Here is a 17,610-nt window from a genome sequence, read left to right as displayed (position 1 = left end):
GCTGCTACATATGGGTCAGTTTAGTATTATCAGCCGCTTTGTTTACTAGTTGTTCACTGTTACGCCTAGAATATGCGGGGCCACTGGACAATGCTGTATTCCAGCAGGCGCACTAGAACAGCTTGGCTATGCATAAACGTCCCTTTACATCGCACTTAAATTAAGGTGGTGTAGATTTGCTGTCACAAACTGCTTATAAACATAACTGCCGAGGATTCAGAAAAGCGTTTGAAATTTAAGGGTGGATGCTCAGCTTTGCAGGTGTGATATCTTACATTTATTGTGCAAGGCCATTTCGATGGACAGGAAGGATATCACACAAATGCTCGTGTTGTGACCTCGCAGTCAAAATGCAAGTAGTTTTCTGTGGTTTTTAGCTATAAACATGTCAAGCAATCTGCAAATTCAAAACTGCATTAAGTAAACTAAGACAATGAAAAACAACATAACACTGAGATGTACACATGTTTTGTCACATCAGCTCTTTGTGGGGCAGGTCAAATATATATATGTGCTATTTGCAACTAAAAACAGCGTGCACTTCACATTTAGAGCTGAGAATGTTCAAGGGCAAATATTTTCAGTGTGTCAGACATACATATGGTATCTTGTCGAATGCTTTGCACACAGATAGCTGTTTGGCCCAACTTCAATAGCACATACATAATAGACTACTACATACAAACATCTGTTTTACTCCTATCCTTTGATATTCTACCTTCCGACACGGAAGTACACACTGTAATTTTTCTTTACGTCAATATTCATAATGCAAACAGGTTTTGGGCATCACACCTGTCAATCGATATATATATGTATATATGAATTCGCATACGCATACACACAAACGCATAATACATCACGAAAAGATATTACATTCTAAAACACTACAATGTAAAATACAAGCAGACACAGGAGGATTTAGCTTCTGGTAAAGAAGAATTATTAATGTATGTAGCTTCACGGCAATAGTGGCAGGTATGATTTAAAAAAAGGGCTCATGAAGTAATGCTAGTGTAGGCTTCACTATATCTTCGTATTTATTGAGGATTAACGGAAGATTATATTACAGAGACTGCACTTTGTAAAAAGTGCAGAAACGTGGTATTATCCAAAAGTCACGACAACATGTACGAACATTGGTATATTGCTGAAGCAGCGCTATTGTGTTAATAAAGTTTATAAAAGTGGGGTGAAGACAGATAGACTAAACGCAAAACACGAAATTCATAAACATTGTGACACGCTGACGAAGATGTTTTCAGCTTGGTCGGAAGAACACGACGCTCTGGGCTTCGCGCGCTGTCTACCATCTTGTCAACTGCTACAATCATTGTAAATATCCTCTAAATACACGTCTGACTGTTTTTAACCCCATAACATTTTTGATGGAGGTTGCGGGATCATTATCGGATTTACGCAGCTGGCCCTCCTTGGATGTATATACAATGCCAGCACAAGGCGACGATGCTTCGCGCCCGTCGGCACCCACGCCCACCGTCATTCTAGCACAACACCGCCACCCAGGAAGCTTTTCTGGCACCGACGACACAAATGTTGAAAACTGGCTTCGACTCTATGAGTAGGTGGGCTCCAGCAACCACTGGGATCAGGCCATCATGCTCCCTCATTTAATATTTTACCTCGCGGGACGGCACGCGTCTGGTTTCAAACCCACGAGGAGGAACTTACCAACTGGGACATTTGTAAACATAAACTCAAGGATTTGTTTGGCAAGCCTGTTGGACGTCAGCGCGCCGCCCAAAAAGACCTCGCTTCACGTGTCCAGGCGTGCACTGAATCCTACCTCACGTACATCCAGGACGTGCTCGCTCTGTGCCGCCAAGTGGATCCGAGGATGCCCGAACCTGATAAAGTTGCACATGGCATTAAGGGCATAGCAGATTATGCTTTCCACCTCCTTGTGTTCAAGAATTCTTCCACTGTGCGAGCCATTATTTCCGAACGCCGGCGGTTTGAAGAAGCAAAGCGTCGCCGCATTGTCCAGCCATTTCCCCGCCTTCCCAACATGGCTGCTCCGTCCAGCTGCGAAGACCTCCGCAGTCCGCCCACGCTCCATCACTCTGATGACATCCTACATGTCACCCGACGTGAAATAGAAGCCGCATCTAATGTCACAACCCTGTTGCGATGGTTGACGGGCGGAGGCAAGGCCCCTCCCGTAGTGAACGAGACAGTCGTTCCAGCCGAAGAACGCCGGGTTTATTTCACGCTCGGAAATATAAAGAAAAGATAAGGGGAGAGGGAAGGTGTGACAGAAAGAGTGCGCACATGCGCACTGAAGGAAATAGCTTGCTTGTCATGTTCATGGGTTACCGCATTTCTTCACCCTTAGTAATCAAAACGCACGACAGGTTTCTTTGTTCGTGTGGAGCGACGTAGCTCCTGAGGTTGCGCTTCTGGTATTCTCTCAGGTGTTTCAGAGGTCTTTGGTTCCTTTAATACCGGGGAACCCGTTGTGGGAAGCCTGGACAGGTCGACGGCTGCTGGGGTCTCATCTGTGGTCCGCTTACGAACTTGATCCAAGTGGCGGCGGACAAACCCGTCCGCAGTCTTAACATCCAGGAGGCGAGCGCCAGAGGTAGCTTCCACAGTGCCTGGGGCCCACTTATCGCCGACGCCGTAATTTCGTACGTACACATAGTATCCCGGTGCAAAGTTCCAGCTTGAGTCATTCACAGGTTTAGCAGGGCAGGCTCTGGGAGGAAAAGACATGTCCAGTCTTGTGCGCAACCGGTAACCTAATAGCATCTCTGAAGGAGAAGGGCCTCCTTGGTGTGGTGCGTTTCGATAATTGCACAACAGCCGGGCCAACGACATTATGATGCAACTGCCTCCTATCTTCTTCGAGCCTTCTTTGACGGTGCGCACGGCTCGCTCGACTAGGCCATCACTCTGGGGGTGATAGGGGGGTGCGCGAATCTGTACTATTCCATTTCGCTTCATAAACTGCTCGAACTCCCATGCTGTGAATGGCGTCCCGTTGTCTGACACGACCGTTCGCGGTATACCGAAACGGCTAAATATTGTCCTGAGGGCATTAATGGTGCTGTGAGCGTTAGCCTGCGACATGGGAACCGCCTCAATCCACTTTGTGTGTGAATCGACGACTACCAGAATCATTTTCCCTTTGATTGGTCCCGCATAGTCGATATGCAAGCGCGACCACCTTTCGCGCGTATCGGGCCAACTTACTGGTTCTTTTGCCTGAGGCATCGGTAACGTTTGCACGCAGTTGTGGCAGGTCGCTGCAATGCGCTCGATGTCGTGGTCTAAGCCGGGCCACCAAAATAAAGACCTGGCTTTTGCCTTCATAGCGGACACGCCTTGGTGGGCTGCATGTAGTAGCTTTAGCAGCTTCCCTCGCGCATTTGTCGGCACTACAAGGCGATGACCCCAGTAGAGCACTTCTTCAGTAACAGACAGCTCATGCCACTTTTTGTAGAACTCTGCCATCTCTTTCGTTTCCATGTCATAACTGCGCGGCCAACCTTCCCGTGTGTACTTGCGTACCTGTGAGAGTACCTCATCAGCGACGGCGAGTGCTTTGAGTTCCTTTAACGGCATGACAGGCTGATCCCACTGGTCCATGGTCAGTACAATTTGGGCCTCATCCTCGTGGTCCGCTTCGTCCTTGCAGAACCTTGGTGTTGCTCCGTCCTTTATATGCAGCCGTGCGGGTGGCCCCTTGATGAGTGCCAAGCCCTCCGTGAAAAGGTCAGCGTACTGCTCCATCCCAGGTGCTGCTCCTTGGTTCTCCAGCTTCACTTCGGTTGACTGCGACGTGATCTGAAGAAGCGGCGCCCCTTTTATTTCGAGTTTCTGCAGTAAGTCACGGCCACAAAGGCTAGGGCCTTCGCAGTTCAACACTACGAGATTGCAGTCAACTGTCGCAGACTTATAGGAAGCTTGCATTTGCAGAACGCCCAGCACTGGTAGCTTTCCAAGGTAACATGAAAGGGTTAGCGCAGCCTCACAAAATGGTGGCCACTTATGACGATGAGCTTCGTATATTGCTTTAGGCATCACGCAGACAGGCGAACCGGTGTCGATTATCATTTTCAGCGGAATTCCATTCCACGCGACAAGTTTCTGTATGGGCGGAACCAGACATTCATTACTTTTTACTGACCATATTTGCAATGCATTGCTGCCGCTGTCTTCAATGTCAGCTGAACATTCGGTTATCGCCATGGTTCGATGGGCGGGAACTGTTCGCGAGCATACTCGCGCCAAGTGACCTTGTCGCCCGCATTTGTAACACCGGCGCCTTCGCAACGAGCACGCAATGGCTTGATGCCCTTGTCTGCCACAGCAGCTACATTGTTGCACTGACATACTCGGTTCATTCCTTGATATTGCGGGTTCCCCTTTCCACTGAAAGTTGAGCCCATCGATGGCGTCACCTTGACTGCTTATCTGTTGCGAACCTAGCTCTGCGTTTTCTGCTGCTAGAGCAAGTGCTTCGGCTTCCGCAAGAGTCAAATCCTTCTTGGCTAGTAGCTGTTTCTGCAAGTTTTTTGACCGCACTCCGCAAACGATGCGATCCCTCAGCATTCGATGCAACATCGATGAGAAATTGCAGTTATGGGCTATTCTACGAATCTCTACGATAAACGCCTGCATAGACTCTCCTTCTTGTTGGCTTCGATGAAAGAACTTGAAACTTTCCGATATCTCGTTAGGAGATGGATCATAGTGCTCATTCAAGGTTGAAACGACTTCTTCATAGCTTAGTGAGCTCGGTTTTCTAGGTGCTACTCTACCGCAAAGAATCTCCACGGTCCGAGATCCTAACGCCGCAAGCAACAAGGCTCTCTTCTTGGCGTCGTCTGTAACCTCGTTTGCTTCAAAGTAAGCGTCGACTTTTACGAGATGTACGTTCCACTTATCTGTGTCCTCTATAAAATCCGAAAGCTTGAGGGCCATGGTCGCGGCTGGGCTGATGGGCGTCTTCGTGTCGTGGCTGGTGCCCGGTCGCTGTTGCGTATCCGTGGGGGTTCTCGTCGCCACTGTTGCGATGGTTGACGGGCGGAGGCAAGGGCCCTCCCGTAGTGAACGAGACAGTCGTTCCAGCCGAAGAACGCCGGGTTTATTTCACGCTCGGAAATATAAAGAAAAGATAAGGGGAGAGGAAAGGTGTTACAGAAAGAGTGCGCACATGCGCACTGAAGGAAATAGCTTGCTTGTCATGTTCATGGGTTACCGCAAACCCCAACCCATGGACCCGACACTTGCCAGGCAACCGTCTCATTGATCCAGTCCGTCGTGCGCCAAGAATTGGCCAACGTTGGTGAAGCCAACGTCTGCTCACTTAATCGGCCTGACTACGCTCCCTCCAGCACTGTCATACGCACCCGCAGCCTGAATGCCCCAACACAGTATCGCAACCCGGCCGAAGGGCGCACTCTAGACGACAAGCCTATATGCTTCACTCGTGGCCGTATCGGCCATATTTCACGTCACTGCCTGTCTTCGTGGAATTCGACCCCCTGGCCCTACCTCCCATCACACGGCTCTCATGCTGCTCCTCAGATCCCCCCGCAGACATTCTCGATACATGCAGGGTTCCATCGCCCCGCTGTCGGCTAGTCTACTTCGGGCCGCCTCCTGGCGCTTCAACCCTCACTCCATCAGAATAGTCTGGACCCCAGGCCACATAGGTCTTCCCGGCAACGAGGCGGCGAATGCCGCTGCCCGCGCTTCTTTCCTCCGGGCCGCTGCCCCCTCATGTCCTGTGTCAGGTCCTGGCAACTCGAGCCTCACACGCTACAGCGGTATGCTGGATTATTATCGCACGTCGCGCCGACTCTACCCTAACCCTGCACGCGGTTTGGCGAAAGGGGACGAACGACTACTACGCCGCCTTCAGACCAATACTTTCCTTAGTCCGGCGGTCGCCCGGCACTTCATGCCGGAAATCTCAGGCACGTGCCCGACTTGTCAGGTTCTCGTCGATACCTTTCACGTTGTGGCTTCGTGCCCCGCCACTTCACTTTCCTTTTCATCCCCTTTCCCCATCCCTACTAGAGGGGCTTGGGAGAAGTACCTGCTCGGCTGCTCTACCTTGGAAGCTCAACATTCCTTGGTGGCGCGCGCCCGGGCAGCGGCCATCGCCAATGGCGTCCCGGAATAGGGGCTGCCACTCAGGCGCACAGCAAGCAGCTCTCTTATTAAGTTCTTGAATAAAATGTTTCTACCACCACCACCCCGCAAACGCAGCCAGTAAATTCTGGTGACACTTCTCTGCCTACCCGCTCTAGCCGCTCTCCTTCGCCACGTCGCCGCTTCTCCCGATCGCCCCCATCTCGTCGATCACCGTGCCCTAGCTCCTTCCGGCGCGCTCTTCCGGAAAACTAACGAGTGCAGCACCTGGAGAAGATGCTGCCAAACCGACCCGACGTAATAGTCCGTCCTCTTCTGACCTTGCCCACACACCGGAACCTCAATAAAGTGAACGTGGATGGTGTACCTGTTACGGCTCCGACTGACACTGGTGCGCACGTATCTGTAATGAATGCTCAGCTTCGGAATCGTCTCAAGAAAGTCCTCACTCCTGCCCCGTCGCCTGTGGTCCGAGTTGCCGACAGTGGAACACCAGCTGTTATTGGCATGTGTACGGCTCGCGTGAGTGACGCCGGACATCATACTTCTGTTTTATTTTATGCTCTAGGGCACTGGCCCTCACGACCTCATCCTGGGCCTTGACTTTCTATCTACACATTCCGCTTTGATAGACTGTTCTGCTGGTGCTGTGCAACTCGCTCTACCTGCTGCTATTGCTCCGATACGGCTATGTCTAGTGCTCCGATAGTGCTCCGATACGGCTATGTCTTCGATAGTGCTCCGATACGGCTATGTCCCACGGAGCATATTCGCCTCCCTCACCGTGCCGTTACCTACACAGGTGTCTCCCCCGTTCCACCTATATCAGACGGTGACTACATCGTATCCCCTAATCCGGATGTCCTGCTCTCGCATGACGTCGCTTTTCCTCACACCGTCATTACCATCTTGGACAACACGTCCTGCCTTCCGCTTGTCAACTTTGGAGTTTGTACACAAATACTACCGCGCGGGATATCCCTGGCGCAATTAACGCCGGCCACAGACTACCACATCACTGCTTTAACTTGTAACTGCTCCTCGTGTTCAACTCTTGCTCCACTCCCTTCAGACTTAAGTAACAAAACTGATTGCTCCCGATCTTCCGCCCCAGCGTGCTCAAGAACTACGTTGCCTTTTTGCCTCATACTGGGACATATTCGACCTTGGAGAGCGCCCTGCAGGACAAAAATCTGCCCTGAAACATCCAATAAACACCGGTGATGCGAGCCTGATCCATCGGCGACCCTGCCGCGTCTCGCCTACTGAGCGACACATCATCCAACATGAAGTTGACAAGATGCTTTCTCGAGACATCATCGAGCCTTCTTGCAGCCCATGGACATCCATCCCCTGTTGTACTAGTTAAAAAGACGGACAACAGTTGGCGATTTTGCATAGATTATAGACACTTCAACAAGATAACAAAGAGGGACGTCTATTAGCTACCATGCATTGACGATGCCCTGGATTGCTTGCATGGAGCACAATATTTTTCGTCCACCGACCTTCGCTCCGGCTACTGGCAAACTGCCGTCGAGGACATGGACCGCGAGAAGACATTTTTATTACTCCCGATGGCCTGTATCACTTGCCTTTCGGTTTATACGATGCCCCGGCCAGATTTGAACGAATGATGGATGCCCTCCTACACGGTTTCAAGTTGTTCATCTGCCTCTGTTACCTGGACAACGTGATCGTTTTTCCTCCGACTTTGGCGACACACCTCGAACGCCTATCAACGGTCCTATCTGTTTTCCGTCAGGCGGGGCTACAATTAAATTCGTCTAAGTGCCACTTCGGTCGTCACCGTGCCACTTCGAGGAGGAAAGAGAAAAGCAGATGGCAGGTAGGTTAACCAGAATAACGTCCGGTTGGCTACTCTATACCGGGGGAATGGGAAAGGGGAAAATAAAGATCAAAGGAAGAGAGAGGAGGGAACGAAAGCGTCAGCGAACTCACAGCAATTTTCTTCTTTCCTTCCCTCCTCTCTCTCCATGTGAAAAAGTTCATAAAGTGCCCAAAATTCCCGTTTGGTGGGCCATAAACGACAGTAATGACGTCAGCGTTTCGTTTCAGTGTTAGTACCTTGTAATCGTTTGTAATGCGTGTATATTCTGATATTATCTCATATTCTTTAGAAGCTTTAACATAAATAGCGACGCCACCGCCCCTACGACTACTACGATTGATAAAAATTTTTCTAACCATTAAGATGGAGCATTGCACACCCGTCGTAATACCATGTTTCAGTAAAGATTAAAATACTATACTGAAAAGAGAATTCGTCTAGGAAATAGGCAATCTGGTCAAGCTTAGCGAGAGCAGAGCGTGTGTTAATATTGAAAACAGAACCGTACAAAGAACAACCTGGAAGAATTTCATGGGGCAGTGCAAAATCGAGGTTGCGCATTTTGAAAGCTTAAATTTCACGCAGAAAGAGCAGGGCTAATTACACCGATGTTACTGAGGTCGTCTTCACAAGTTATGGATATTGCGCTAGAAATGTCTGACTGCCTCGCAAAAATCCTTCCATTATGAGTCCACATGGATCTCCACTGGCAGTCCTTCTTACGCCAGATAGCCATACTGAGAAGTCTCTTTAGTGTAATACGAAGCTGCTCATTTACATAGATAGGACTTGTGCTGCCAAGTCCTAGGCTGTCATTAGTAGGCAGGGCTTTTCTCGCTTTGGTTAATGTCATGTCGCGCTTCGACCGGGACTTGAATTGCACAATAATGTTCGTTTTATCCGGAATACGCGTGGGGACGCGATGGTAAGTCTCGATATCGCACTCACTGATTGGTTCTTCAATAGCATCTCCGATTGTGGACAATATGGCAACAACACTTTCATTTTCTGTCTTAAGGACTTCCTGGATTTCAAGATTGGCATTCCTAGAATACTGTTGCAGATGAACTATATGGTTCTCAAGCTCGCTGTTCTTTCAGTCCAAGGAAACGTACTTTGCATTGATTTCCTGGTTCTCTGTCAAAAGCCGAGTCTTTTTCATACCTGAGCTTCAAATCTCTTCTTTAAGTCGTGTATTTCTCTATGCATGAATACGATGCACTGTGTCATGTTTCGCTGCTCATTCTTCACATCACGAATTTCATTGCGCAGCTCTCGTACACTTCCAGTGACGATATCAATTCTATCTTGAGTTCAACTTTTAGTTTCTGAAGGATTTCGTCTTTCGCTTTCGCAAACTATTTTGACATTCTCTCACAAGCAAGGCGAGCCACACACTTGGCAGCAGCGACGAAAAAAAAGAGAAATTAAAAAAGAAAAAATCTAACTAACCTGCACCAAAGGAAATAGCAGGCTGAAGGCGATGGACACCGGGGTCGCCGCCACTGCGAAGTAAATGCAGTAAGCGCAAAAAGGCTCCTTTTGTAGCTCTGGAATGGGTGGCGTCAGGCCTTTGTTGCAGATATCGGCGCTGCCGAAAAATGCCGCGCCTCCAGTTGCCGATTCGTGCGGAGTAGCATGTCAGGTCACGTGGACTCGGCAGATGCTTCGATTTTGACGTGACGCAAAATTGCGGCTGCGCAGAGAGAATCTGCACCAAAGCAAATAACAGGCGTAAGTCGATGGACACCGGGGTCGTCGCCACTGCCATGTAAACGCAGTTAGCGCAAAAAGGCTCCTTTCGTAGCTCTGTAATGGGCGACATCAGGTCTTTGTTGCAGATATCGGCGCCGCCGAAGAGTGACGCGCCTCCTGTTGTCGATGCGTGCCCAGTAGTGTGTCAGGTCACGTGGACTCGGGCGAGGCTCCGATGCGGACGTGCCGCACAATTGTGGCTGCGCAGAGACAATCTGCACCAAAGGAAACAGCAGGCGTAAGGCGACGCACACCAGGGTCGTCGCCACTGCCAAGTAAATGCAGTAAGGTCAAGAAGGCTCCTTTTGTAGCTCTGGAATGGGTGGCGTCAAGCCTTTGTTGCAGATATCGGCGCCGCCGAAGAGTGCCGCGCCTCCTGTTGTCAATGCGTGCCCTGTAGTGTATCAGGCCATGTGTTTTTGGCCGATGCTCCGATGCTGACGTGGCACACAAATGCGGCTGCTCAGAGAGAATCTGCACCAAAGGAAATAACAGGCGTATGGAGATTGACACCGGGGTCGTCGCGACTGCGAAGTGAATAAGTGAACGCAGTAAGCGCAAGAAGGGTCCTTTTGTAGATATGGAATGGGTGGCGTCAGGCCTTTGTTTCAGATATCGGCGCTGCCGATGAGTGCCGCGCCTCCTGTTGTCAATGCGTGCCCAGTAATGTGTCAGGTCACGTGTTCTCGGCCGATGTTCAATGCTGACGTGGCGCACAATTGCGGCTGCGCAGAGACGATCTGCACCGAAGGAAACAGCAGGCGTAAGGCGACGCAGACCAGGGTCGCCGTCAATGCCAAGTAAATGCAGTAAGGTCAAGAAGGCTCCTTTTGTAGCTCTGGAATGGGTGCCGTCAGGCCTTTGTTGCAGTTATCGGCACTGCCGAAGAGTGCCGCGCCTCTTGTTGTCGATGCGTGCCCAGTAGTGTGTCAGGTCACGTGGTGGCGGCCGATGCTCCTATGCTGACGTAGCGCACAATTGCGGCTGGGCAGAGACAATCTGCACCAAAGCAAAAGGCAGGCGCAAGGTGACGCACACCAGGGTCGTCGCCACTGCCAAGTAAATGCAGTAAGCGCAAGAAGGCTCGATTTGTAGCTCTGTAATGGGCGACGTCAGGTCTTTGTTACAGATATGCGCGCCGCCGAAGAGTGCCGAGCCTCCTGTTGTCGTCGATGCGTGCCCAGTAGTGTGTCAGGTCACGTGGTCTCGGGCGATGCTCTGATGCTGACGTGGCGCACAATTGCGGCTGCGCAGAGACAATCTGCACCAAAGGAAATATCTGGCGTAAGGCGATGCCACCACTGCCAAGTAAATGCAGTAAGTGTGCAAGAAGGTTCCTTCTGTAGCTGTGAAATGGACGACGTGAGGTCTTTGTTGCAGATATCGGCGCTGCCGAAAAGTGCCGCAACTCCTGTTGTCGATTCGTAACGAGTAGCGTGTCAGGTCACGTGGACTCGGCAGATGCTCCGATTCTGACCTGGCGCACGATCGCGGCTCCGCAGAGACAATCTGCACCAAAGGAAATAGCAGACGTAAGGCGCTGAACACCGGGGTCGTCGCCACTGCCATGTGAATGCAGTAAGCAAGAAAGCTCGCTTTGTATCTCTGGGATGGGCGACGTCAGGTGTCTGTTGCAGGTATCGGCGCCGCCGGAGAGTGCCGCGCCTCTTGTTGTCGATGCGTGCCCAGTAGTGTGTCAGGTCACGTGGTCTTCGCCGATGCTCCTATGCGCACGTGGCGCTCAAGTGCGGCTGCGCAGAGACAATCTGCCCCAAAGGAAATAGCAGGCGTAAGGCGTTGCACACCAGGGTCGTCGCCAGTGCCAAGTGGCGACGACCCTGGAAAGGTACCCCGGCTTGCTGCCTTCGATTACCATCTTCGTGGGTGCCAGATAACTCTAGTAAAATCACAAGAAGGAGAAAAATGATTATTTCTGACGGGGCTATTGCTTAGGCTTCGCGTCTCTGCTTTGCTTCGAGCAAGCGCCATGTTTGCTGTGACGGAACCCAACGCCGTCCGCCTCCGACCAGCCGATGAGAGGCGAGCAGGCGTGCGGATGGGAAAGGTGCGACCGCTAGTCCGTCTCGACTGGAGAGCCATCCGCGCGCAGTGGGACTAGGGCGGAACGGATGGGCGGATCTGCCATGTTTGGGCCCTCAAGGCTATTCAAACGGCTGGGATATCCCTGGCCCTCTATTCACAATCACACATATTTAGTCACATACAGGAGCAGTCTCTGCGTGTCCGAGTTAGATAAAATGACAATGCATCCCGACGCAAATTCTAGGACGGAAAGTACTTTCTTGTTAATGCAAAGAACCCATAGTTTGCAATCGCATCACGTTTGACATCTGAAAAAGAAAATTTGTTTAATATGGCAGACACGAAGTAGGTGCCGTATAACGTAAAACTATTGTAAGTACAAAGTGCACGTAGCCTCGGGCACTAAATTGCGGGCGTGAGCATGGAAGACGCAGCAGCAGAAATGAAATTGGCGTTCGCAGAGACGGCCACCTATCTTTTTCGCTCCGTGACAGTATACCCTTATGACTTTACTCCAATCTCCTAACGTCAAATTTACGTATTCGTCGACGTAAGAATCGGGGAGTTGCCCCTAGCGTTGTTCGAACAGCCCATAAAACGCTCTCTTTGTTTATAGAAAGTCACACTTGCTTGCTTTGAAAGCGAACAGCATTGCCTACCGTGACTGTTTCTTTTGGCTATATGGTTGACAAGAGGCGAGGAGCGCACCGAAAGGAGAGGGTTTCGGTGGGCCCGAGCTAGTGCAGAGAAATTAGACAACCGTTTGCGGAGGTCGCGGTCGGCGTCTGACATTTGCATTTTCCTTAATGCGGCTGGTCGAATATCAGGGCATCGTGCAACGGCACGTTAAAATGGCACTAAAACGGAAACTCAGCAATGAAGTGCCAAACGAAGTTGCAGTTTCGCACGAAAGGCCAAGCATCGATTGCGATAGCAAATTATTTGACAGGTATACGAATTAAGGATAGTAGCTTCATCGGCCGCATAAACTTACGAACATTCGCTTACTAAATTAACAAGCATGGTGTCACATGTGCACAGCAAACGTGAACACATATCACTCAGTAACCGCGGACACTCGCCGTCAGCCGCCGTCGGTGTAGGACGCGCTCATTGCGCTCCCATGCGCGCGATGGAAGACGGCGCGCTTACTCACCACCTCCCTGCCTTGCGCGCGCGAGGTCAGGCCACCATCCTCGGCTCACCTTCGCACGCTTTTACTCGCATACACGGCATACGGCGCGCTGCCATGGTGTTATCGCACTTGGATTCGCAATGGAACATCACGGCGACGCCCACGGCGGCGGTGGAAATGCGCCTGGAGTGTCCATATAATTGATGTCACAGTCAAAATTACATTTTCGTGTTTTATGCTGCGGCAGTCAGGATGTGATTATGCAGGACGACGTATTGGGGAACTCCAGAATAATTTCTACCCCCTCTGATTCTGTAACATGCACCCAATGAACGGCACCAGGGCGTTTTCACATTCCGGCGCCATCCACCGCCGCTACTTGATAGCTCAGCGCCACATTCGCCACTACTCAGCGCCACTACTCAGCGCCACATTTCGGCGCTGAGCTTAGCAGCACAGCGCCGAAGGCACTGGCAGAGCGATGTCGCACACGTGGCGGAAGGGCTCGACATCGTTATAGTGCCAGGAGAATTTTTTTTTTATTATTATAGGCAGAAAATTTCATTCACCCCGGCAGCTGGAGCTGCGGGGTATACGGTGCGCTTTTCGGCTATTTGTTTGACATATTATTGCGTCTTTAGCGCCGACGCTTCACATTAACGCGGCGAGTTCTCGCGGCTTTGGGACGTCGCTCTATACACGGGCGAGTGGGCACAGCCCGAAAAAATTTCACTAAGAGCGGGCGTCTAATGCGAGAAAGGCGTAGAAAAGAAAATAATTATTTTCCTTTCGTTTAGCCTAATCATGTATAATAAGTTTGCACACATCATATAGATTGGAAGTTATCGAAGTGTGTGTGCGGTTAACTAACTTTGCGAGTTAGGCAAACAAAGGGGCGGAGAGCGAAGAATGGTCGACGAATCTTGAATGGCTAATGGCAAAAATGAAAGAACATTGTTATAGCTTTACACTATAGCGCCCCACAACGTGTTGTTCTGATTAATCATAATTAAAACACGAGAAACATTCGTACACAAGACGGGAAAAGGTTAAAAATAAAACTGTAGGGAATAATACACTGACAGCACAAACACTTGCGGATACAATCTAACATAAAGGAATGCAGCGAATGACCATATGCGTCACAATAACCCCTTCAGTAAGCTATGCGAGTGCAAAGCAAATATGCACAGCGCACTTCACAGCGTGCATTATGATCTCCTCGAACCGAGCAGATAAGCCGCGCATGCCGGGATAGCAGCAGCCCTGCTCGCAGCAGACCCTGAAACCTCGGAAAGGTTCAAGACCTACGGTGACCAGTTCAATCCACAAAAGGCTTTGTACAAAGCTGCCAACAAGCATAGGTCCACAAAAGTGATTGCTCGAGTGGGCACTTCGTACACATTCGCCTCTTTTTGATAAATGGGAGCAAGAAATTGTTCCTGATTAATAACCTGGATCTTGCATGCCTTCTTCGTGCACACTAACAAGCACGAACTTTGCGTTGGACATATTTTGACGGCAAAGGTTTATTCGTATGCTTTTTCATTTTCTTCTACAATTTCGGACAATTAGGTGCAAAAGATAATAATATCCACTTGCGGCTTCCATATAAACTCCGCTATCTCCTGAAGTACCCTTCTCTTTTGCAGCGAAGCTGTTACCTTTCGTTGGCAGGCATTTTTCGTGGCGTCGTCTGCGGGCAAAATGTCGACGGATCTCGGAGGTAGTGCAATATCGGGACCCGGCAGAGACTTCGAGCACTCGGCAAAATGAAGCGAAAAGTGCATACATTCTTTGGAATCACGCACAGAACGCACAGAACAACATTCGTTTCAATAAAGAACAAGCGCAAAACAAGCATCTGAACCACTTAATCGATAATCAGGCACTCCTTATAACAATGCGAAGCACGTAGCGCACTCCGCATAATACGTTTCCCGTTAAAGATTACTGTTGCGCAAGCTGCCGCGGAGACGGCAGCTTGCGACATGGGCACTGACGTCACCAGCCTTTTGTGTATAAAAGAACGAGGCAAGCCATTGTTTTCGTTGTTGTTGCAGCACCACTGTGGGTAGAAAACGCAAACTTTAAATTAAATTACGGGGTTTCAGGTGCGAACACCACGATATGATTGAGGCACGCCGTAATGGGGGGACTCAAGAAATTTGGACTACCTGCGATTCCTTAACGTGCACCTAAGCACACGGGTGTTTTCGCATTTCGACCCCATCGAAATGCGGCCGCCATGGCCGGGATTCGATCCCGCGACCTCGTGCTTAGCAGCCTAACACCATAGCCATGAAGCAACCGCTGCGGGTACAACTGCAGTGAGGTACATACATTGTGTCACTACCAAAACTTCGTACAAATATCACTGACATATTCTCTATTGTTGACATAAAATAGTCCCACGTAGTAGACCCATTGCAATCTTGTTTTCAGAAAGCTTTCCTTTTAAGCAATTTCTAGCCATCAACATCTTACATATGGAATGAAAATGGCGTGAATTTTACTTGTTGGTGCATTGCTTTGTTGGATGGTGGCAACGACACTGTGAAGAAGAGGGAGGATAAGAAACTGGACATGGCGCACTTCTATTTCCCTGTCTAATTTCCTATTATGATGCAGTTCGCTTCTTCCACCCAGGGCTCTTGTGCTTGTTCCACCATGCAAATCGCCATACAATGAACATATATAACAGAATGCTAAAATTAGAAAACGTAATTTATAATTTATTCTTTTTTATATTCCTTGACTATTCTTGTTTGCGAAAATCTTGTCCGCCCAATTTTCATAAATGTCAGTTGAAGCAGCGCTTCCTTATTAAGCGTATCATTTTTATTGAGATTACTCGGGGTTAATCTTTGGAGGCTCATTATTGCTGTGCGCGTCCGTTGTTGAAATAGCGAGAAACCTTGTAATTGCTTGTTTATTAATACAACTATTGTCATGCGTGCTTGTGTGGCGTTGCTGGTACTTTAATGAGAGAAAGCTTCGGTGATAGTTGTCAACTCTAGACCTCCTGCTTGCTGTGCTTTTGGAATAGAAGTTTATTGGGGATCGTTCATCATATCGATCACAAGTTTATAAAAATTGAAAACGTTCCAGCTTGCACCGTCGCGGCCGCTCAGTTCTTACAGTTAGTGACGGCTCTCACTCACCCCACGACAAAAATAAAGTAAATGTAAGGGAGCTGGAAATCACACAGAAGCGGGTGCATCTAACGTGACAAACGAGCCACCGCATTTTCGAATGTAAACATGTCCCCGGCCGCAGACCCGTTTAGCGACGGGGGAACAAGCGCGAGTCACGGTGGGTCGCACCAAGTGGGGCGGCCCCGTGCTGAGGCTAAGCGCGGCCACGTGGCTCGTGTTGAGCATCGTTTGTGGGCGAACCCCACTGCACGTGTCAAAGGTTCGCTGTTTGAACGGTGACACGAGCGACTCCGGTTGAGCCCGATAGCGGAAACCTCGAACACTGCGGTGCAAGCTCGTTTCGTGGTTCGACCTGGTGGGTCGCATTTATCACTGGCCAGCTTTTGCTTCTTTTTCTTTTTTTCCCTTTTTATGTTCTGCGAAATCCAGCCACACTTACCACTTTATCCGCACTGTCATCCTTTGCAACGGATCAATGGCAAACAACCAGAGGCAACACCCGTATTGTAGCGTCTTGTCTGCAGAGGAGTCGCAAAACAGCTAGGTGGGCAAGGTGACATCAAACAGAGGCTGTTTGCACAATCTATTACCCACAGTTGTGGTGCCTCCCTTCGTTCCTCTTTGCCCTCTCCCTTTTCACGCTTGCGACGGAGAAGCGAAGCGGTCGAGTGAGTGTGCTCGTAATTTCAGATCATCGTTGCGCGGTTTGCTCGGCCAGGAAAGAGATACGGCGCAGGTGCATCGGTACATTAGCGCCGATAATGTTTCGGCCCAGTTTGATGAACTCGCTATGAACGGATGCGACACAGTGCGTGAGGCACCCCTTTGTTTGAACAGAGGTGCCGTCAATTTTACAGCGAAGCTGTTTATGCGGACCCTGTGGAGTCAATGTCGGACTTTTCTAAAAAAAGGAGCCACATGACCTAGCGGGAAAGGAAAGGACGAACTCAACACGGGGAAAGAGGTTGGAGTGACCTCACTCTCCCTGGGAGAAAGCGCGGATCTTATACGGCTGTCACACGGTGAACTTTCGGCGATCTAGCCAGATCGGCATCGAATTTATCGGCCATTGATTTCACCTTGCCGCGAAAGAAACAAATGTTATGCTGCTGGTTTGCGGCCAACGAACGGTGCCCACACTATAAAAGAAGTTTTCACCCTTTGGGGTGTATATCTGCCACACAACGAAAATAGTCCTCTGTCTTGCTTGCGTTTTCTTTCTTGAAAACGCCGCGCCTGCTACTTTCCTTTCGGCAAATCTATGTCATGCTGATAACGCGCATGCCGTTCGTTACTGGGAATTACCGGGCTCGCAGCGTTAAAGAAAGGAAATGCGGACAAGACAGATGACGATTATCGTTGTGTGGCAAATATACACCCCAAGGGGTGAAACTGTTTTTAGAGTGTAGGAGCGCGTGGCTTCCGGCACTTGTTGCTGGCGCAAGAAATGCCGCCAGCCACGTCAATCGTCCAACCGATCCAGCCAATCGTCTAAACGATGGCAGCGCCCGCGTCTCCAGTGGTGCGCCTTCCGCCCAAAT

This window comes from Dermacentor andersoni, chromosome 2 (assembly GCF_023375885.2).
Source record: "Dermacentor andersoni chromosome 2, qqDerAnde1_hic_scaffold, whole genome shotgun sequence".
In the NCBI taxonomy this organism is placed as follows: domain Eukaryota; kingdom Metazoa; phylum Arthropoda; class Arachnida; order Ixodida; family Ixodidae; genus Dermacentor; species Dermacentor andersoni.
This window is presented reverse-complemented; position numbering follows the sequence as displayed.